The sequence below is a fragment of the Ranitomeya variabilis genome, chromosome 3 (genome assembly GCF_051348905.1).
Source record: "Ranitomeya variabilis isolate aRanVar5 chromosome 3, aRanVar5.hap1, whole genome shotgun sequence".
Taxonomy (NCBI): domain Eukaryota; kingdom Metazoa; phylum Chordata; class Amphibia; order Anura; family Dendrobatidae; genus Ranitomeya; species Ranitomeya variabilis.
In genome coordinates, this window is record NC_135234.1 from 643,486,645 (window position 1) to 643,509,390 (window position 22,746).

The 22,746-nt window shown below is 47.4% G+C and overlaps 2 protein-coding genes across 7 annotated transcripts in view; one reads left to right on the plus strand and one right to left on the minus strand.

Annotated features, from left to right (window-relative positions):
• LOC143816821 (retinol dehydrogenase 7-like) overlaps positions 1 to 22,746 on the minus strand; it is a 368,622-nt gene that overhangs the window by 271,079 nt on the left and 74,797 nt on the right. The gene's annotated exons all lie outside the window — the stretch shown is intronic.
• The window catches only part of LOC143816820 (retinol dehydrogenase 7-like), a 77,768-nt gene continuing 62,542 nt past the window's right edge, over positions 7,521 to 22,746 (plus strand). For 3 of the 6 annotated variants that reach the window (XM_077297687.1, XM_077297685.1, XM_077297689.1), the window contains exons 1-2: positions 7,560 to 7,712; positions 7,773 to 7,893. The gene's annotated coding sequence lies outside the window, so the exon portion shown is untranslated. Of the gene's footprint in view, positions 7,713 to 7,772; positions 7,894 to 22,746 lie in introns of all 6 variants that reach the window. The other 3 variants (XM_077297686.1, XM_077297688.1, XM_077297684.1) reach the window with 2 other exon arrangements.

Below are 22,746 nucleotides of genomic sequence, written 5' to 3' on the forward strand. Positions count from 1 at the left end.
GGCTGGAGTCACACACAATGTATAAAAAATCTGTCCGATTTTGTCTGCTGAGAATCGCACAAATATTCTCCGTATGGTGATCCGTATCTCATCCGTGTGCAATGATTTTCTCACACACTTGCAAAATGAGCAAATAATGGCTGAGCCTTTCCTGTCACCTGCCCAATGCCTGAGAATTTCTCGCAAGTCACACTGATGGTTCGTGTGCATGTGTGATTTTTTTCTCGCACCCATAGACTTGCATTGCCGTTACTCAGCTGAGATACGCGGACAATCGCAGCATGCTGCGATTTCACTCGCATGTGTAATACGGATGAGAAAAAAACAGAAGATGTGATCTCCCCCATAGAGAAATACTGGTCAGAGTGCTATGCGATTTTTTATCGCATAGCACTTGTCTGTATTACAGACTAGTGTGACTTCAGCCTCACAGTGCAGAGCGGTCTATCCTGTGCTAGTGCTCTTGCTGCTGAAAGTAAACTTGTCCTGTGTGAAATTGAAGTAGATTATGAAAAAACTGTGTGGCAGCCTCCGAAAGCCGCATTAGGCCAGACTTCCACTTAAAACTAGTTAGGCCTAATATATTCTGGCAGCCACAAGGCCCAATTAGCGACTCCAAATCGTTTGTGCTAAAACTGTGTTTCAGTGGCAACTCAGAAGGCCAGATTTCCACGTAAAAATTGTTAGACATAACAGTGTTATTAAGGCACAATATCTAAGAAAATAAATAGTGATTGTTCATTTAGCGAAAGATGACTGACAGCTGTGGGCAAGAGTTGTGAAACAGCAAGGTACAAGCGTGGAGGGCTACTTACAACATGAGTGGGAAAAAGTGAGGTTGTGGTGGAAGGGGGAATAGGCTTGGTGTTCGACGTGTACATAGTTTAGGTGTTAATGTGAATGAAAGCTCAACTGGACAAACTGTTTCGTCCTATCCAAAGACCACTGACAACATCTGTTATTAGTGGGCCTACTCGACTTGCTTTCTTTGGCAGCCGCACAGCCGTACACCTTGTAAATGAGGCTCAGAAAGAGCATGTGCTCCAGTGGGTGGCCAATGCTGCATCAAGTAGCCTCTCCTGCTCTTCCTCCACCTTAGCAACACACACAGTACAATCCTCAGAGGTGGCACCCCAATCACCCTTGTTTCTCCCCGTGTCAAAATATTTACTTAACTGACTGTGGGGAACCTCAGATGTGCCGTTCTGAAGAACTGATCACACATTGTATTCCACTGGCATCAGAGGTCTTCTCCAAAGAATCACAAAATCCAGAGGAGGAAAGCATCTGAACCGATGCCCAAAATTTTTCATGTTGGATCCGGGGCCAGATGAAGTAGGGTAGCAGCAGAATCTAGGCCCTCGTCATCAGACGTTTACCTCCAAGGGTGGAGGTGATTCTGATGAGACTCAGAAACTAGAGGAGCACACGGATTGTACTGTGGTGTCAGGACAGGAAGAGGAGGAATAGAATTTCCAAGGTAAGGAGTGTGAGAATAGAGAGGATGATGATGAGGTTGTAGATTCCACTTGTTGTGAGCCCAGAGGTATGCAGCTGAGTAGCTCAGCAGATGAGGTGGAGGAGGACGAGGAAGATGAGGTTATGCTGCTGCTTCCCACACCTACACGAAGTGATGCAACCACAGCAAGCACTGCATCCTCAACCCAAACTCTGGCTGTGGCCAGCACTGGACATGAGTGTGCATTTCACTGGACATTTTTTGAGACTGCAAAGGATAATCCAACACATGTTATATTTCAAATTTCCCCAAAAAATCTCAGTTGAGGCAAAAATTGCAATAATTTTGAAAATTACATGCATGAACCGGCACATGCTCAATCAAAATGCCTTAGTGTGGGAATCTCACTGTGCTAAAAGGTGGACTAGTGGGCCTCGCCAACTACCGGCTGTCCCATCAACCCCATGTGCAGCTTCTTTCCCCTCTGTCACTAGTCCAAGTCTTTTCACACAGGTCTCCGGCCACAGAAACTACAGTTGTTTACTCACTACAGTCATGGTGAATGAGAGCCGATCAGCTGGTACGGAAGTACACTTGACTGCTGCTTTCGTGTCACCTTGTAAAACACATTTTTCGCAATCTACCATAACATCTCCGCTTTCACCTCACTCACAGTCCAGCATGTCGCAGAAAACATCAAAAATCTCATCCAGGGTGCATTTCACCACTGACACCAGGACGAGCAAACATGGGCAGTGGCATAACATCTCACTGACTGCGCACTGTGTGATTCTGGTGTCTTTGGGGGTAGGCGGTCAAGGGGCTGCTCCACAAGCCTTTGAATCCACAAGGCTTGCTAGACAAACCTCTGTATCTAACACTTCCTCCATTGATTCTGTATCTTCCATCTCCTCTAGGGCCTCCACCTGTGCTCTCAACCAATCCCTTAATCAGACACACGTAACAGCAGTGCAGATAGGTATCTCCCCCACTTCCGTACTGAGCAGCCATGGCTCACCGCAATCAGGCAAAGTTTAAATTAATTTGCCTTGGAGATCGCAGTCACACAGCTGAAGAGTTGTGGACAGGTATCCAGGCCGAGTCAGGTAACCTGGAAACAGGGAAGGCCATGTGCAATAGCATGGCAAACCTGTTGGCGATCATACGGCGTGGCAACCTCCCACATGTGCCTTGTATATCTCACATCCTCAATCTGTTGTTTCGCAATTTCTCTGCCACTATCCCAGCCTGGATGCGGTGCTGCAAAAAGTGCTGTCATTGTGTGCTCATTTCTGATGATTGAACCCCGCAGGTCATCGACTTGCATCAATACAGAGGTCTTAGTCCATGCCAGTTAACAGGTTGATATGCGATGTGCCAACATGGTGGAATTGCACTCTGCACATGTTGCAGCTATTTTGGCAGCAGCAACAACGAGCCCTGACACAGTATATCATGTCGTATAGCCTGGGCCAGTGAAACAAAACACGTGAGCACAGCTGCTAAGGTGCGCGGGTAGGTTCCCAAACCATATACGTGTAAATACAAAGAACCCGGCACTCAACTTAAATTGAGATTTTTTATTCAGTAGTACGAACAAAGTACTACTGAATAAAAAATCTCAATTTAAGTTGAGTGCCGGGTTCTTTGTATTTACACGTATAGCCTGGGCCAACGTAGTAAAGACGTGGCGCATATCATGTTTACGGAGTGGGCACAGATTAAGGACCTCTGCACCCTTCTGCACAATTTTTAAATGGCTATTAAGATAGATAGTGCTGACAATGCCTTCATCAGCATCACTATTCCGGTCATCTACATGCTGGAGCACACTTTGAATGTCTGCGTGAGGAGGTGATGGTTCCAGAAGAAGAGATGGAAACAGAGGAGGATGCGAAAGGGATAACAATATCTCAAGTTTCGGACTGTCTTCACACAGTCGGGTGCCAATGGGGGTGTGGCTTACATCGATCAAGGAGGACTCATGGTACCAGACAAACTGTTAGTGAAGATGCAGGAGACAAGGAACAAATTAAGGAGGAAGAAGTGATGGACACAAAAGTCAGGACATGAAGAGGATAATGATACGCTCTCTATTGTTCGTGGTTGGCGGGAGAGGACAGAGGTGTACCCCACCACCAACACACCATGGACTTGGACCTCATTTAAGCGCCCGACACATGAGCACCTTCTTGCTGCACTATCTTCAGCATGATGCCCATATTCTTAGGGTTAGAAATAGTGCTGACTACTGGATTGCCGCTCTGTTAGATCCATGGTACAAGATTAAATTTAGCCAGATGCTTCCCACTTGAAAAGGGATGCACGCATGCTGAAGTAGCGAAAATATGCTTGCAAACAACCTTAAGAGTGGTTTCCCCCAAGACAGCAGTGAGGCACACAGTGTGCATCCCAGCTGTAGACGCCCAACCCCAGGAACCTCAAGGCATCATAACTAGTGATGAGCGGGTAAACTCATTGCTCGGGTTTTCCCGAGCTCGCTCGGATGGTCTCAGAGTATTTGTTAGTGCTTGGAGATTTAGTTTTCGTTGCTGTAGCTGCATGATTTACGGCTGCTAGACAGGCTGAATACATGTGAGGAATGCCTGTTTGTTAAGGAATTCCCACATGTATTCAGGCTGTTCAGCAGCCGTAAATCATGCAGCTGAGGTGACGAAAACTAAATCTCCGAGCACTAAAAAATACTCGGAGATCACCTGAGCGTGCTCGGGAAAACCCGAGCAACGAGTATACTCACTCATCACTAATCATAATCAAAACATTAGCAGCAGCAGCAGCAGTGTAAGTGGCATAAGCAATTTCTATGAGTCGTTTAGACCAACTTGTGCACCAGCAGAACAGAGTACAAGTCTGACATGTTATGAATAACTGCAGAGGATGGTGCAGGAGTATCTGGAGCTCAATATCAATGCCATCAAGGGGAAATTTTGACCCTTTTACATTTTGGTCTTCAAAAATTGAAGAGTGGCCAGAGCTTGCCTGTCTCGCCTTGTAGTTTTTGTCATGCCCGTCAGTCAGCATTCTCTCAGAATGTGTCTTCAGCACTGCTGGTTGTGTCCTGATGGATAAGTTCATCTGGCTGCTTGCTCAAATTATACACCACCTAACTTTCATCAAAATGAAAAAGTCATGGATCTCCAATGGCTTTTACACACTAGTCGCAGATTGGGCCGACTAGGCAATGGTGTTGCTTTTAGTGTCCTGTATTCATCTTGCGTTATTGCAGTCTGTGCCATCTTTGTGTTGTCTTCTGTGCTAGCTGTTGTCACTGCTGCTGATCTTACAAACAATTTTCTGAAAATGTGGAGACTTAATGTTGGGTCTCCATCTGGTGGATTGCCTGTGGTGGAAGATGTGTCAGAGGCCAATTATACTTTTTCTAACCTGTGGAAATTAATGCCACTTTTGTGCTGTGTGACATTTATTTTTTGAAATGTGGAGACTCAAATTTGGGTCTCCATCTGGTGGGTTGCCCATGTAAGTATGGCTCTCAGACAGCCAGCTCAATAATCAGTGTAACCGCAGCAATCAAGATAGAAAATTATGATGACATACCCAATGAGTACAGGAGTGAAGGGCCAACAGCTTACCCAAACGCGTGTTTCGGAGCAGCCAGCTCCTTCCTCAGGGGGCGCCCCCTGAGGAAGGAGCTGGCTGCTCCGAAACACGCGTTGGGGTGGGCTCTTGGCCATTCATTCCTGCACCCATTGGGTATGTTATCATGATTTTCTATCTTCATTGCTGTGGTTACACTGATTATTGAGCCTATGTTACATTTGCAATATAATATATTAGATAAGCGTTACTGCAGTGTTATGTCATTTTACTATGCAGGAGTGGCTGGTCAACTTTAGCCCTCTTTTGATGTGTGGTCGTTGTGCACGCGCAACTTCCTCGTCCCCCCTTTTTTTTTTTTTTTTGCTATTGTACCTGTATATAGTGTTAATCTGCAGGTTAATAGTGCTATGAAGGCGCCCTGCTGCTGTACTGAAAGTATGGCACTCGGGAGAAAATTAGCTTTTAACCTATTGCCAAAAACGCACCAAAAACTCATTAAGGCCTGACACATTGCACTATTATCTGATGCCACAAAACCCTTTTTATAACATGATTAACATACCATATATACTCAAGTATAAGCCCACCCGAGTATAAGCCAAGGCACCGACTTTTGCCACGGAAAACTTGGTAAGCTTATTGACTCAAGTATAACCCTGGTATCCATTGTCCCTTCATCCCTGTCATGCTATGCATGGCTCCCCCTTCCCTGTCTTGGTATAAATGCCTCCACGTCCCTGCCCTTGTCTGCATGCCTCCCCCATTCCTTCCCTGTATGCATGCCTTCCCCATACAGTCCCTGTATTTCTGCCTCCCCCCTTTTTTTCTGTCCCTCTATGCATGCCTCCCCCTTTCAGTCCCTGTATGCATGCCTCCCCTGTTCAGTCCCTGTATGCATCTCCACTGTTCAGTCCCTGTATGTATGCCTCCCCCATTCAGTCCCTGTATGCATGTCTCCCCATTCCATCCCTGTATGCATGCATCTTTATCCCCTGTGTGCATGTTTCCTATTGAAAAAACAACAAAACATCACCTACCTGCGCGCCCTGAGTGCTGACACTGCATCTCGTTCTGGCAACCGGCGCCTGCCTGCAGCTCTTCCTGTGCTCAGCGGTCATGTGGTACCGCTCATTAAGGTGATGAATATGCGCTCCACGCCTATGGTAGTGGAGATGCGTCCATATTCATCACCTTAATGAGCGGTACTGTTATGGACCTGGTGGTTAGGAGCACCCAGAATGACCTGATAGTCAAACTGCAAAATAGGACGAGCTCTGGGAAGTGGGAGCTCTGCTGACCGCAACCCTAATCCTATTATCACACACACTAGAATTAGCCGTGGATCGTGCCTAACTCTGCCTAGACGACTCTTCACAGCCTGAGAGGTAACTACCCCTAAAGAGAACTACAGCCTCACCTTGCCTCAGAGAAATTCCCCAAAGGAAAAGGGCAGCCCCCCACATATATTGACTGTGAGGTAAGAGGAAGGCACAAACACAGGAATGAAAACAGGTTTCAGCAAAGGAGGCCAGTCTTACTAAATAGACAGAAGATAGATAAAGGGATCTTTGCGGTCAGCACAAAAAACTACAAAAAGCCACGCAGAGTGAGCAAAAAACCCCCGCACCGACTCACGGTGCGGTGGTGTCACTCTGCAACCCAGAGCTTCCAGCTAGCAAGACAATATCATGATAGCCAGCTGGACAGGAACTTAACAGGTACTAAGAAATATATTCAGCACACAAATGAACAACAAATGAGCTTAGCAGGGACTTAGCTTCTGCTGGAGTAGACAGGTCATCAGGAGATCCAAGAGAGATCTGAACCAGTACTGATACATTGACAGCTGGCATCAAGTAACGATCTGAGCGGAGTTAAATAGAGGAACCAGCCCAGTCCTAAACGATGCAGCTGAGGAAGCCACTTCCAGACCAGCAGCTCCACTTTCAGCCACCAGAGGGAGTCCATGGACAGAACCCACAGAAGCACCATTCCTGACCACAGGAGGGAGTTCGAGAACAGAGTTCACAACACGGTACCACCTGACCGCTGAGCACAGGAAGTGCTGCAGGCAGGCGCCAGTGGCCGGACCGAGATGCAGTGCCAGCACCAAGGGCACACAGGTACAGTAGGTGAGTATGATGTGTGCGCGGTCTCCTGGCACTCGCTGCTCCGCCGCCAGCTTTCTGTACCGTGACTCCTGTATAAGCCGAGGGGGCATTTTCAGCACACAAAAAATGTGCTGAAAAACTCGGATTCATACAGATTTTCTGAGCCATAGCCATGATTACTGTAGATACAGTAGGATGAAGTATAACCAATTCTTTTATATTGTTTTTATCCCCAAAAAATGCTAAGCATCAAGCCACACAACTTATACTTACTGAAGAATATAAATGAGCTACTCCCACAGCCCTAAAGCTATCTAACTCAACCCTTTTTTAAGCAGACTAAAAGTGATTGCAACACAAATTATAGAATCAAACAGGTGAATTGCTCGAAGGCTTCATATACTAGACAGGATTGGCAGGACTTGCGAAAGAAAGAAGAAAAAGCCCTGCACCTTAGAAGGATCTTATCTGCACTTATCAAATTCATTTAGTGCCTTTAGAGGTACCTAATATGAGAGTGGCTTATATATGCTGCTTATTTGACGGAATAAAGACATTTTAATGTGCGTATCCTTCTACGTTTTACTTATCTGATGGATATATGTATTTCCTTGCCTGAACAGGGTCCGTGGAGCTGGTAAGGAAGTGAGAAAGCTGAAAGCACTTGCTGGGACTCCAGACCAGAAGATCTAATCTTCTAAACAGCATTGGATATTAGTCCACAATAGCGCAGACAACAAAAGGGTATGTATATAGCCATATATTCAAATTGAAGCTAACTGTAACACTATTGTCTTTTGAAACATTACACATTTTCTTTAGAATAGTTGTATTAAAATATAATTCTTATAATATATTTTTTTAAACCTACAAATATTCAAGTTTTTCAATAGTTACATTTAAATCACACCTTTTTCATTCAATATATATTTTGTTCACCTAATGGTTTTTAGCGGACCTCAATGAGTTTGGGAATGTGTGCAAGATTAGTGTTTTCTGCTGGAAAAATGCTGAGTAAAATATGACCATTTAATGTGTTTCTACTTGTGTTTTTCCTTTTCATTTCATTGGGTAAAAATGCTGCAAAAATACTGAAAGAAATGACATGCTGCAAGTTTGAAAAAACACGTTTAGGCTAAAAAGAATCTGCCACCAAACCTAAGAGCAGCATAATGTAGAGGCAGAAATGCTTATTCCAGTGATGTTTCACTTACTGGAATGCCTGCTGTAGTTTTAATAAAAAGCAGTTTTACCATCAGGAGATTATTACTAGAGGACTAGTAATCCTGCTGCAATGATTACTCCATACTCATGAGCTCTGTATAACTCCGGCAACACTATTGATTGGCAACATTCTGCATATGCACAGAGTACACATCAAGCCACCTATCAGTGGTGCGGGTGGAGTTAGGCCGGCGTCACACTAGGTGTAAGACAATACGGTCCGTTTTTTTCGGCCATAATACGCAGCAATGTTCCCAAAATAGTGATCCGTATGTCATCCGTAGGCAGGGTGTGGCAGCGTATTTTGCGCATGGCATCCTCCGTATGTAATCCGTATGGCATCCGTACTGTGAGATTTTCTCACAGGCTTGCAAAACCGACATCTAATGGATTTATGGGCTCAAATGTTCGGTAAAACATATATACAGTATATATATACTAGCTATTGAACCCGTTCTACGCCCGGGTGGCGAGCATTTATATTGGTATATGGTCTCCATCCTGGTATGTGCTGCTCCCATTTTGCTCTCCCATCCTGTCATGTGCTGCTCCATCCTGCGTCCCCATCCTGTCATGTGCTGCTCCACTGTGTCATGTGCTGCTCCATCCTGCATCCCCATCCTGTCATGTGCTGCTCCACCGTGCCATGTGCTGCTCCATCCTGCGCCCCATCCTGTCATGTGCTGCTCCACCGTGTCATGTGCTGCTCCATCCTGCATCCCCATCCTGTCATGTGCTCCCATCCTGCGCCCCCATCCTATCACGTGCTGCTCCATCCTGCGCCCCCATCATTGCGGGTGGCTGTGCGGAGTGCGGGCGGCTGTGCGGAGTGCGGGCGGCTGTGCTGAGTGGGGGCGGCTGTGCTGAGTGCGGGCGGCTGTGCTGAGTGCGGGCGGCTGTGCTGAGTGCGGGCGGCTGTGCGTGGCGGTGCTGGGTGCGGGCGGCTGTGGGTGCTGTGCTGGGTGCGGTGGCTGTGCTGGGTGCAGCGGCTGTGTGTGGCTGTGGGCGGCGGCTGTGCTGGGTGTGGCGGCTGTGCGCGGCTGTGCTGGGTGTGGCGGCTGTGCTGGGTGCGGCGGCTGTGGGTGGCTGTGCTGGGTGCAGCGGCTGTGCGTGGCTCTAGGCAGCTGTGCGTGGCTGTGGGCGGCTGTGCGTGGCTGTGCTGGGTGCGGCGGCTGTGCTGGGTGCGGTGGCTGTGCTGGGTGCGGCGGCTGTGCGTGGCTGTGATGGGTGCAGCGGCTGTGCTGGGTGCGGCGGCTGTGCTGGGTGTGGCGGCTGTGCTGGGTGCGGCGGCTGTGCGTGGCTGTAGGCGGCTGTGCGTGGCTGTGGGCGGCTGTGCTGGGTGCGGTGGCTGTGCTGAGTGCGGCGGCTGTGCTGAGTGCGGGCGGCTGTATGTGGCGCGGCTGTGCGTGGCTGTGCTGGGTGCGGGCGGCTGTGGGTGGCTGTGCTGGGTGCGGCGGCTGTGGACGGCTGTGCTGGGTGCGGTGGCTGTGCTAGGTGCAGCGGCTGTGCGTGGCTGTGGGCGGCTGTGCTGGGTGCGGCGGCTGTGCGTGGCTGTGCTGGGTGCGGCGGCTGTGCTGGGTGCGGTGGCTGTGCGTGGCTGTAGGCGCCTGTGCATGGCTATGGGCGGCTGTGCTGGGTGCAGCGGCTGTGCGTGGCTGTAGGCGGCTGTGCTGGGTGCGGCGGCTGTGCGTGGCTGTGCTGGGTGCGGTGGCTGTGGTGGGTGCGGCGGCTGTGGGTGGCTGTGCTGGGTGCGGCGGCTGTGTGTCGCTGTGGGCGGCTGTGCGCGGCTGTGGGCGGCTGTGCGTGGTTGTGCTGGGTGCGGCGGCTGTGCTGGGTGCGGCGGCTGTGCGTGGCTGTGCTGGGTGCGGTGGCTGTGGTGGGTGCGGTGGCTGTGGACGTAAGTGGCGTAAGTAACAAATAGCTGTGGCATGAAGTGCCACAGCCTCATGACACAGCAATTTGTTACTTGCGGAGGGTGAGTATACTTACCTGTCCCGTTCCACCGACACCATTCCGGGCCATGAATATCCCCCTGCTCCCGGACTCGGCGCCTGCACAGTCCGCGCTTTCCGGCGCCATTTTCTTGAAGACACATTGCAGTGTGTCTTCAAGAAAATGGCGCCGGAAAGCGCGGACTGCGCAGGCCCCTTTTCCGGCACCAGGAGGACAGATTTTCTGTGTCCTCCTGGTGCCGGAAAAGGCGCCTGCGCAGTCTGCGCTTTCCGGCGCCATTTTCTTGAAGACACACTGCAATGTGTCTTCAAGAAAATGGCGCCGGAAAGCGCGGACTGCGCAGGCGCCGATTCCGGGAGCAGGGGGATATTCATGGCCCGGAATGGCGTCGGTGGAACGGGACAGGTAAGTATACTCACCCTCCGCCTCCTGGCTCATACCTGTTTCTCTGTTGGAGATCGCGGTGTGCGTTCAGCACTTACGCATACCGCGATCTCCTGGGAGCGTCGCTCTGTGGGGTCCAGACTGCGCCGGCGCTTGCGCTTGCGCAGTCTATAAAGGCTTCGGACAGAGTGACGCTCCCAGCGTTATATTATAGATATATATATATATATATATATATATATATATATATATATATATATTTATATATTTGTCATTGAGGCACATACAGTGGGGCAAAAAAGTATTTAGTCAGTCAGCAATAGTGCAAGTTCCACCACTTAAAAAGATGAGAGGCGTCTGTAATTTACATCATAGGTAGACCTCAACTATGGGAGACAAACTGAGAAAAAAAAATCCAGAAAATCACATTGTCTGTTTTTTTATCATTTTATTTGCATTTTATGGTGGAAAATAAGTATTTGGTCAGAAACAAATAATCAAGATTTCTGGCTCTCACAGACCTGTAACTTCTTCTTTAAGAGTCTCCTCTTTCCTCCACTCATTACCTGTAGCAATGGCACCTGTTTAAACTTGTTATCAGTATAAAAAGACACCTGTGCACACCCTCAAACAGTCTGACTCCAAACTCCACTATGGTGAAGACGAAAGAGCTGTCAAAGGACACCAGAAACAAAATTGTAGCCCTGCACCAGGCTGGGAAGACTGAATCTGCAATAGCCAACCAGCTTGGAGTGAAGAAATCAACAGTGGGAGCAATAATTAGAAAATGGAAGACATACAAGACCACTGATAATCTCCCTCGATCTGGGGCTCCATGCAAAATCCCACCCCGTGGGGTCAGAATGATCACAAGAACGGTGAGCAAAAATCCCAGAACCACGCGGGGGGACCTAGTGAATGAACTGCAGAGAGCTGGGACCAATGTAACAAAGCCTACCATAAGTAACACACTACGCCACCATGGACTCAGATCCTGCAGTGCCAGACGTGTCCCACTGCTTAAGCCAGTACATGTCCGGGCCCATCTGAAGTTTGCTAGAGAGCATTTGGATGATCCAGAGGAGTTTTGGGAGAATGTCCTATGGTCTGATGAAACCAAACTGGAACTGTTTGGTAGAAACACAACTTGTCGTGTTTGGAGGAAAAAGAATACTGAGTTGCATCCATCAAACACCATACCTACTGTAAAGCATGGTGGTGGAAACATCATGCTTTGGGGCTGTTTCTCTGCAAAAGGGCCAGGACGACTGATCCGGGTACATGAAAGAATGAATGGGGCCATGTATCGTGAGATTTTGAGTGCAAACCTCCTTTCATCAGCAAGGGCATTGAAGTTGAAATGTGGCTGGGTCTTTCAACATGACAATGATCCAAAGCACACCGCCAGGGCAACGAAGGAGTGGCTTCGTAAGAAGCATTTCAAGGTCCTGGAGTGGCCTAGCCAGTCTCCAGATCTCAACCCTATAGAAAACCTTTGGAGGGAGTTGAAAGTCTGTGTTGCCAAGCGAAAAGCCAAAAACATCACTGCTCTAGGGGAGATCTGCATGGAGGAATGGGCCAAAATATCAACAACAGTGTGTGGCAACCTTGTGAAGACTTACAGAAAACGTTTGACCTCTGTCATTGCCAACAAAGGATTTATTACAAAGTATTGAGATTAAATTTTGTTTCTGACCAAATACTTATTTTCCACCATAAAATGCAAATAAAATGATAAAAAAACAGACAATGTGATTTTCTGGATTTTTTTTTCTCAGTTTGTCTCCCATAGTTGAGGTCTACCTATGATGTAAATTACAGACGCCTCTCATCTTTTTAAGTGGTGGAACTTGCACTATTGCTGACTGACTAAATACTTTTTTGCCCCACTGTATATATATCTATATTTATATTTACTTCAGCGCGATATAGCAGAAAAGCCGGTAATTCAATTGCCGGCTTTTCATTTCTCCTGCACAAACCCGACAGGATATGAGACATGGTATACATACAGTATACCATCTCATATCCCTTTTTTTTTGCATATTCCACACTACTAATGTTAGTAGTGTGTATATGCAAAATTTGGGCGCTCTAGCTATTAAATTAAAGGGTGAAATCGCGAAAAAAATTGGCGTGGGCTCCCGCACAATTTTCTCCGCCAGAGTGGTAAAGCCAGTGACTGAGAGCAGATATTAATAGCCAGGAGAGGGTCCATGGTTATTGCCCCCCACCCTGGCTACAAACATCTGCCCCCAGCCACCCCAGAAAAGGCACATCTGGAAGATGCGCCTATTCTGGCACTTGGACACTCTCTTCCCACTCCCGTGTAGCGGTGGGATAATGAAGGGTTAATGTCACCTTGCTATTGTAAGTGACATTAAGCCAGGTTAATAATGGAGAGGCATCAATTATGACACCTATCCATTATTAATCCAATAGTACGAAATGGTTAATAAAATGGTTTGCACATACACACTACAAACATTAGTAGTGTGGAATATGCAAAAAAAAGAAGGGATATGAGATAGTTTACTGTACGTAAACCATGTCTCATATCATGTTGTGTTTGTCAAGGAGACAGGAAAAGCCGGCAATTGAATTACCGGCTTTTCTATAGAACACCGCTGCGTATTTCTCGCAAGTCACACTGCTGGTTCGTGTTTAATCTGTATTTTTCTCGCCCCCATAGACTTTCATTGGCGTATTTTTTGCTCAATATGCTGACAAACGCAGCATGCTGCCATTTTCTACGGCCGTACAATACCGTATATTACGGATGCGTAATATACAGCTGATAGGAGCAGCCCCATAGAGATTCATTGGGCCGTGTGTAATGCGTATTTTACGGACATATTTTCTGCGCTCATACGTCCGTAAAACTCGCTAGTGTGACGCGTTTGCAATGCGATTATGCGATTTTCTCCCACCCAAGTATCCATATGGCATCCGTATGACATGTGTATGGCTTTACATTTCTCATTGGTTTTCCCCATTGAATTTAATGGCTCAACGGGCTGAAATGAGGAAAATGTGTGCGTATTTGTCGCAAGTCACATAGATGATCTGTGTGGTATCCGAATTTTTTTCTCGCACCCATAGGCTTGCATTGGCGAGTCCTGGGCGATATGTGAGTACAATTGCAGCATGCTGAGATTTTACACGCACGCTGAATAGGCATGAGAAAAGATACGGTGATGTGAGCTACCCCATAAATTAACACTGGTCCGAGTGCTATGCGATGTGTTCTCGGATAGCACTCATCCATATTCTAAGCTAGTGTAACCCCAGCCTTAGGCTGCCGTCACACTAGCAGTATTTGGTCAGTATTTTACCTCAGTATTTGTAAGCCAAAACCAGGAGTGGAACAATTAGAGGAGAGTATAATAGAAACACGTCACCACTTCTGCATTTATCATCCACTCCAGGTTTCGGCTTACAAATACTGATGTAAAATACTGACCAAATACTACTAGTGTGACGGCAGCCTAAGGGTATGTGTCCACGTTCAGGATTGCATCAGGATTTGGTCAGGATTTTTCATCAGTATTTGTAAGCCAAAACCAGGAGTGGGTGATAAATGCAGAAGTGGTGCATAAGTTTCTGCTATACTTTTCCTCTAAGGGCTCATTTCCACTTGCGAGAAACACGTCCGTGTCTCGCATGTGGAAACCAAGCTCTGGCGCCGGCACTCCAGAGCGGAGCGTGCAGCTCCATGTGTTGCTATGCGGCCGCACCAGAGCTTAGTTTCCACATGCGAGACACGGACGTGTTTCTTGCAAATGGAAACAAGCCCTAATTGTTCCACTCCTGGTTTTGGCTTACAAAAACTGATGAAAAATCCTGACCAAATCCTGATGCAATCCTGAACGTGGACACATACCCTTAGAAAACTGCTAGAACTGCAGCAGAAAAAAACACTGATTTTAGCAAAATGAGAGCAAGCAGGTCAGCAAATAAGCAAGTAACATAGCTGGAATCAGAGTATCTGCTTCTATGCCATGTTGCTCTCAGATGGGATACCAAAAATTTGGTGACCAGTTTTCTTTAGGTTATATTCACACGTTGTGTTTTTGCTTAGTTTTTTTAACATAAAGTTTAAGCTGCATTTCACAGAACCAGCAAAAGCTATGAGATTTCAGAAATCTCATGCACACACATTGTTTTTTTGTCCTGAATGAATTGGAAAGCTGATGCATTTTTTAAAACTGCGGCATGTCACTTCTTTCAGCATTTTTGCAGCATTTATTCACCCTTAGAAAACAATGAATAAGTGCAAAAATGCAGCACAAAAAGCTGGCATTAGGTTTTGCCTCGTTTTTGGTGCAGAAAACTCAGGAATAGAGATGAGTAGTGTTGAGCGATACCTTCCGATACTTGAAAGTATCGGTATCGGATAGTATCGGCCAATATCCGAAAAATATCGGATATCGCCGATACCGATACCCGATACCAATACAAGTCAATGGGACACAAGTATCGGAAGGTATCCTGGATGGTTCCCAGGGTCTGAAGGAGAGGAAACTCTCCTTCAGGTCATGGGATCCATATTCATGTGTAAAATAAAGAATTAAAATAAAAAATAGGGATATACTCACCCTCTGACGCGCCCTGGTTCTAACCGATGCAACCGGCAGCCTCCGTTCCTAAGAATGAGCGCGTGAAAGACCTTCGATGACGTCGCGGCTTGTGATTGGTCGCGTGAGCGTTCATGTGACCGCTCACGCGACCAATCACAAGCCGCGACGTCATCTTAGGTCCTAAACTCCTCATTCTTAGGAACGGAGGCTGCCGGTTACATCGCTAAGGTCCAAGGGCCGCCGGACGGGTGAGTATATCCATATTTTTTATTTTAATTCTTTATTTTTTACATGAATATGGATCCCAGGGCCTGAAGGAGAGTTTCCTCTCCTCCAGACCCTGGGAACCATACACTGGGAACTTCCGATTCCGATATCACAAAAATATCGGAACTCGGTACTGGAATTCCGATACCGCAAGTATCGGCCGATACCCGATACTTGCGGTATCGGAATGCTCAACACTAGAGATGAGCAAATATTTCAATATTCAGTACAGATTACGATTACAGATTTTTCAATATTTGCCGATTTATTCCTTGGATATTCACTGAACATCATTGGAGTCAATGGGAGGCAAAAACAAACGCATACATACCTTTAAAGGGGCCCAAAACCTCCCAAAACACATCAAATTCGGGGCAGACACCAGGAAAGTGGCCTCAATTGACCAAGGGTACAAATGTTAGAACGGCACTGATGCAGTTAGCTAGGCATTAGGTATCAGGGTCTGGGATAGCATTTACTGCTTTAAATTGAACTTCAAATTAAGATGAAGTGGGTGAGGCATCAGTGTAGGTCTGCTGCTGTGTTGGGAGCCCTGACACCACATGCAACACCTCCACCTGCTTTTATGCTCAGCCACACTCAGGTGGCACAAATATAAGTTTCGAAGACTACAATTGTCAGAAAAATGTAAGGATAGTAATACGAGAAGTTGACTCAAAGGAGGTGGACGCCTGCCAGTCTTGGAGATCTACTGCTATAGGCAACACACATGAAGGAGACCCAACCAGGAGTCTACACATTTAAAAAAATTAGTGGCAGACACCACCAAAATGACATCAATGTCACTAGAGTAGAACTAGTATAATGGGGACTGACACCTCTTCCACTACAGCCAACCAAGCAGATGGAGACTGTAACGGGCAAGGTGGTGGAACCACTTGTACCATAGCCCTTGGAAAACCTGCAGGGGCATAACTAGGTGGCTTACCAAAACTGACCTCAAATAAGCAGCAGCAAGCGACACCACATCTCAAGGAGGGACAAGGAGGTGGCACCAGGTGCTACTCCAGGGCTGTTCTACAGAAGGTGGCAGCTGAGCCCCTAGAGTGGGTTGACTGGAACGGCCCTAAGGAGGGATGAAGAATGCAGGCAAGCATTGTAGGGACACTGGAACCACGAGTGCAGATGGGATTGGAACAGAAAAGCACTGGTAGGTGCTGACTGGATCAATGAATAGACAGATGAACACTGGCAGGTGCGGGCTGGACTAGCTACAGAACAGGAGAGTACTGGCAGGTGTGGACTGGACCAGATGTTAGAAAGAGGAGCACTGGCAGGTGCAGGCTGAACCGGTTGTTATACAGATGGGCACTGGCAGGTGCGGACTGGACCGGGTGTTGGAGAACTGGCAGGTGCAGGCTGGACCAGCTGATGGACAGAAGAGAACAGACAGGTATGAGCAGATGGTACAGGGTAGACAAGCAGATGGGCGCACCTGGGGAACCTGACAACTAGCAATCATGCAAAACAAACTAACAACATTGTTCAGGCACTTCCATATTAGAGGAGGAACCTTAAATAGAAAGTGTTGCCCAGCAATTGGCTGGGGACACCATAGGGTGATGTGCATGGTCCCTTTAAGGAGGGAGCATGCGTCCTAAGCATAGTGCCCAGGCCTGGGGTGAGCTTGGCTACAGATCCACTCCTCAGGTTCTCCTCATCTGCTCTCCTCACACTCTCAGACTCGACTCACTAACTCCGCCTCCAGGCCAGAAGTTATAGGGAAGCTCCCCTGAAACCGGGTGTTAGAGCTCCCCCTTCTGGTCTGGAGTAGAAAAAGTGTTGTATGCTGAAATGACCTGGAAAGGGAACCCCTCCTTGCTTTCAGGCATGACATCACCCCCTGTGAGGGAGGCAATGCCACTGTGGCAGCTGGACTCCTGGGGTGCCATTTTCCCCCTTAGTGAAATTCAGTACTCCCAGACTGAGGAAACATGAACATATTAACAAATGAACAATTATAACTATTTACAACATTTCAAAAATAAAAATTACAAACACCAAAGCTCAAAAATAGTCCTAGCAATGATCAGTCCATTCGTCATTGTCCATTGTTAATTCCTGAGCCAGGTTGGTAGCTATATAAAAGTAAGGTACTGGCCACACATAGTTCTGTGACTAGTGTTGAGCATTCCGATACTGCAAATATCAGGTATCGGCCGATATTCGCTGTATCGGATTTCCGATACTGAGTTCTGATACTTTTAAGATATTGAATACCGGAATCGGAAGTTCCTATAGCGCAATGATGCACTATAATGGAGTGTGGGCGGTGCATGGGCAGAGACTGCGTGTCTGTGTGTGCGGGCGGGGTCTGTGTATGACCGTGGGGGGTCTGTGCGGGCCTGCCGGGGGTCTGTTCAGGCCTGCTGGGGGTCTGTGTGGCCTGCCGGGGGTCTGTGCGGGCCTGCCGGGGGTCTGTACGGGCCTGCCGGTGGTCTGTGTGGGCCTGCTGGGGGTCTGTGTGGCCTGCCAGGGGTCTGTGCAGCCTGCCAGGGGTTTGTACGGGCCTCTCAGGGGTCTGTGTGGCCTGCCGGGGGTCTGTGCAGCCTGCCGGGGGTCTGTACGGGCCTGCCGGGGGTCTGTACAGGCATGCCAGGGGTCTGTACGGGCCTTCCGGGGGTCTGTATGGGCCTGCCGAGGGTCTGTGTGGCCTGCTGGGGGTCTTTGTTTGTGTGCAGGCATCGTCCGATGGGACTACAAGTCCCATCGGGCTGTGCCTGCTACAATGGCAGTGATTGACACATTAGCCAATGATGGGACAGTAGTAGTCCCATCATCCGGCTAATGTGTTGAATGTAAAAAAAAATACTACATACAACATACATACATCAGACTACATACATACAACATACATACTACATACATACTACATACTACATACATACAACATACATACATACAACATACATACAACATACTACATACATACTACATACATACATACTACATACATACAACATACAACATACAACATACACACTACATACATACATGCATACCACATACATACATACATACAACATACATACTACATACATACATACTACATACATGCAACATACATACATACTACATACGTACTAGATACATACAACATACAACAAACATACAACATTCATACTACATACATACTACATACATACTAAATACATGCTACATACATACTACATACAATACATTCATACATTACATACAATACATACATACAGACATACAGTACCTATAACATAGAGTACATACTCACTATTACTTGTCATTTTGATCCCCGAAGCCAGTGTAATCTGTAAAAAAGATTAAAAAATGCCCGATAGCCACACGTTTCATCCATTTTTTGCTGGATCCGTCGCTGTGTGTTTTTTCGTCGGACAGAAAAACCGTTCCTCTTTATGTGTTTTCCATCCGGCGGAAACAGCTTTTTTGTAGTATGTATGTTGTATGTATGTAGTATGTATGTATGTAGTATGTATGTAGTATGTAGTATGTATGTATTGTTGTATGTATGTAGTATGTATGTTGTATGTATGTTGTATGTATGTATGTAGTATGCATGTAGTATGTTGTATGTATGTTGTATGTATGTATGTAGCACCCTGATGAAGGAGTGCATTACACTCCGAAACACGTCAGTTAGCTTTTTGTCCCAGTTAGGCTCCGTAGGCCTGTGATGTCACACGCTGGTTGGCAGCGCCGGCCATTTTTCTCAGTGTGACCAGGGAAGCCTCCGGCTGGGATGTTCCCTGGCTCTGCACTGTCTACTGGCACCTTGTCCCTGATCGGACAAGCGCTAGCTAGCGTGCGCCCACCTGTTCGCTACCATTTGGAGGACCACCTTTACCATTAGACCTGCCATCTATACCGCCGGAGTGCCGCATGCAATCTTTGGTGCATTTACCACAAGCCACCCTGCAGGAACTGACAGCCTGCTTCAACACTCTGTCACGGTAAGATATTCATCATTTACATACCCTAGCATGCACATGTGGTCTACACACTGATTGTGGTATATCTTAAACTATAGGTGGGAGCATTGTCAGTCGGCATCTTATTATACACTAGCCCACTACATCTGCCCCAACGTGCAGCATCCGTTTTGCAAGGGGCAAACTAGGGACCAGCCTATGTACTAGTTAGTAGTAAGCACCTTTCAGACGCTTGTAGCGCGGTATTTTACGTTTCATTAGTCTATTTGTTTCTTGGCAGAGTGGGCACAGATCTGCCTAAATACCTGCAGCACTTGGGCCTTTTTGCGAGTAGTGCCAGTGTGTTCCAGTACTGTTTTTATGTATGTAGTATGTTGTATATATGTTGTATGTAGTATGTATGTTGTATGTATGTAGTATGCTGTATGTATGTAGTATGTATGTAGTATGTATGTTTTATGTGGTCTGTATGTAGTATGTATGTAGTATGTTGTATGTATGTAGTATGTATGTAGTATGTTGTATGTATGTTGTATGTAGTATGTAGTAATTTTTTTTTTTTTACATTTTACTACTACTGTTCCATCATTGGCTAATGTGACAATCACTGCCCTTGCAGCAGGCACACAAACAAAGACCCCTGGCAGGCTGCACAGACCACTGAGAGGCCTATACAGACCCCCATCAGGCCGCACAGACCCCCGAGAGGCCCGTACAGACCCCTGGCAGGCCACACAGACCCCCGGACAGGCCGCATAGACCCCCGAGAGGCCCGTACAGACCCCCGGCAGGCTGCACAGATCCCCGGCAGGCCGCACAGACCCCGGAGAGGCCCGCACAGACCCCCAGCAGGCTGCACAGACCCCTGGCAGGCCGCAAAGACCCCCAAAAGGCCTGTACAGATCCCTGGTAGGCCGCACAGACCCCCTGCAGGCCGCACAGACCCCCTAGAGGCCCGTACAGACCCCCGGCAGGCCCGCACAGACCCCCAAGGTCCCACACAGTTACACAGTCTCCGCCCATGCACTGCCCACACTCTTCCCCCCTCCGGAACAGGATGTACAAGGAAAGAACGGGCTTATTTACATTCCGATATTTATGTCCCATTGACTTGCTTTCATTTCCGGTATCAGTATTGGCGATATCCGATATTTTTTGGATATCGGCCGATACAATCCGATCCTGATATTTCCGAATATCAGAAGGTATCTCTCAACACTAGTTATCAATAGTGTTGAGCATTCCGATACTGCAAGTATCGGGTATCGGCCGATACTTGCTGTATCGGAATTTCCGATACCGAGATCCGATACTTTTGTGGTATCGGGTATCGGGTATCGGGTATCGCAACAACATTAATGTAATAATGTGTAAAAAAGAGAATTAAAATAAAAAATATCGCTATACTCACCTGTCCGACGCAGCCGGGACCTCAGCGAGGGAAGCGGCAGCGTTCTTTGTTTAAATTTCGCGCTTTTACTTGGTTACGTGAAGTCCCGGCTTGTGATTGGTCAGGGCGGCCATGTTGCCGGGACGCGGACCAATCACAGCAAGCCGTGACGAAATTACGTCACGGCTTGCTGTGATTGGTCCGCGTCCCGGCAACATGGCCGCCATTAACCAATCACAAGCCGTGACGTCACGGGAGGCTGGACATGCGCGTATTTTGAAAAGCGCGCGTGTCCAGCCTCCAGTGACGTCCCGGCAACATGGCCGCCATTAACCAATCACAAGCCGGGACGTCACGGGAGGCTGGACATGCGCGTATTTTGAAAAGCGCGCGTGTCCAGCCTCCCGTGACGTCACGGCTTGTGATTGGTCAGGGCGGCCATGTTGCTGGGACGCGGACCAATCACAGCAAGCCGTGACGAAATTACGTCACGGCTTGCTGTGATTGGTCCGCGTCCCGGCAACATGGCCGCCATTAACCAATCACAAGCCGTGACGTCACGGGAGGCTGGACATGCGCGTATTTTGAAAAGCGCGCATGTCCAGCCTCCAGTGACGTCCCGGCAACATGGCCGCCATTAACCAATCACAAGCCGGGACGTCACGGGAGGCTGGACATGCGCGTATTTTGAAAAGCGCGCGTGTCCAGCCTCCCGTGACGTCACGGCTTGTGATTGGTCAGGGCGGCCATGTTGCCGGGACGCGGACCAATCACAGCAAGCCGTGACGTAATTTCGTCATGGCTTGCTGTGATTGGTCCGCGTCCCGGCAACATGGCCGCCCTGACCAATCACAAGCCGGGACCTCACGTAACCAAGTAAAAGCGCGAATTTTAAACAAACAACGCTGCCGGTTCCCTCGCTGAGGTCCCGGCTGCGTCGGACAGGTGAGTATAGCGATATTTTTTATTTTAATTCTTTATTTTACACATTAATATGGTTCCCAGGGCCTGAAGGAGAGTTTCCTCTCCTTCAGACCCTGGGAACCATCAGGAATACCGTCCGATACCTGAGTCCCATTGACTTGTATTGGTATCGGGTATCGGTATCGGATTGGATCCGATACTTTGCCGGTATCGGCCGATACTTTCCGATACCGATACTTTCAAGTATCGGACGGTATCGCTCAACACTAGTTATCAATAATAATAATAATTTAAAAAAAAGGCATAGTCTGAATCCACCTGATTGAGTTTCTTTTTTACTCCGATCCAAAGTTCTCTGGATTGCTGTTTGAAAATAATAATATGAGTAGTTTAATCTGTTTAATAAATAAAAAACAGTTTTTTTTAATAAATAAAAACACATTTTTGAAATTCATGCCATGAGGAAGCTTAATGTTTAAAGTTAGTATCCAATGGATTCCTTTAGGGCTAGTTGCTTTTGTCACTCGCAATTCTCTTCATGGCCTTTTGGGAGGAAGTGTATATTTTTGCCATCAATAACCCCTTCGTTTCACACTTAGTATGGTTTGGTAGACATGTGGATGATGTACTCGTTGTCTGGAAGGGAGACACATCCACATATTCTGAATTTGTCTCATATTTAAATTCCAACAATTGCAACATCAAATTCACCTGCAGTTCCTTGTCCAGCCAAACTCCCTTTCTGGACATCAAATTAGAAGGTAACATCATCACCAATAAGGTGGATTCATCTCTACTGTGGATAGAAAGGACATTGCTAGAAATACAATCTGTAGTGACACTGACAGTGTCACTGTTGAAAGCCTAGATGGCGCAAGCAGGGGGTCTGGGATCGAGGGACAGAAGTGCAAGGAGCAGGGCACGCAGTGCG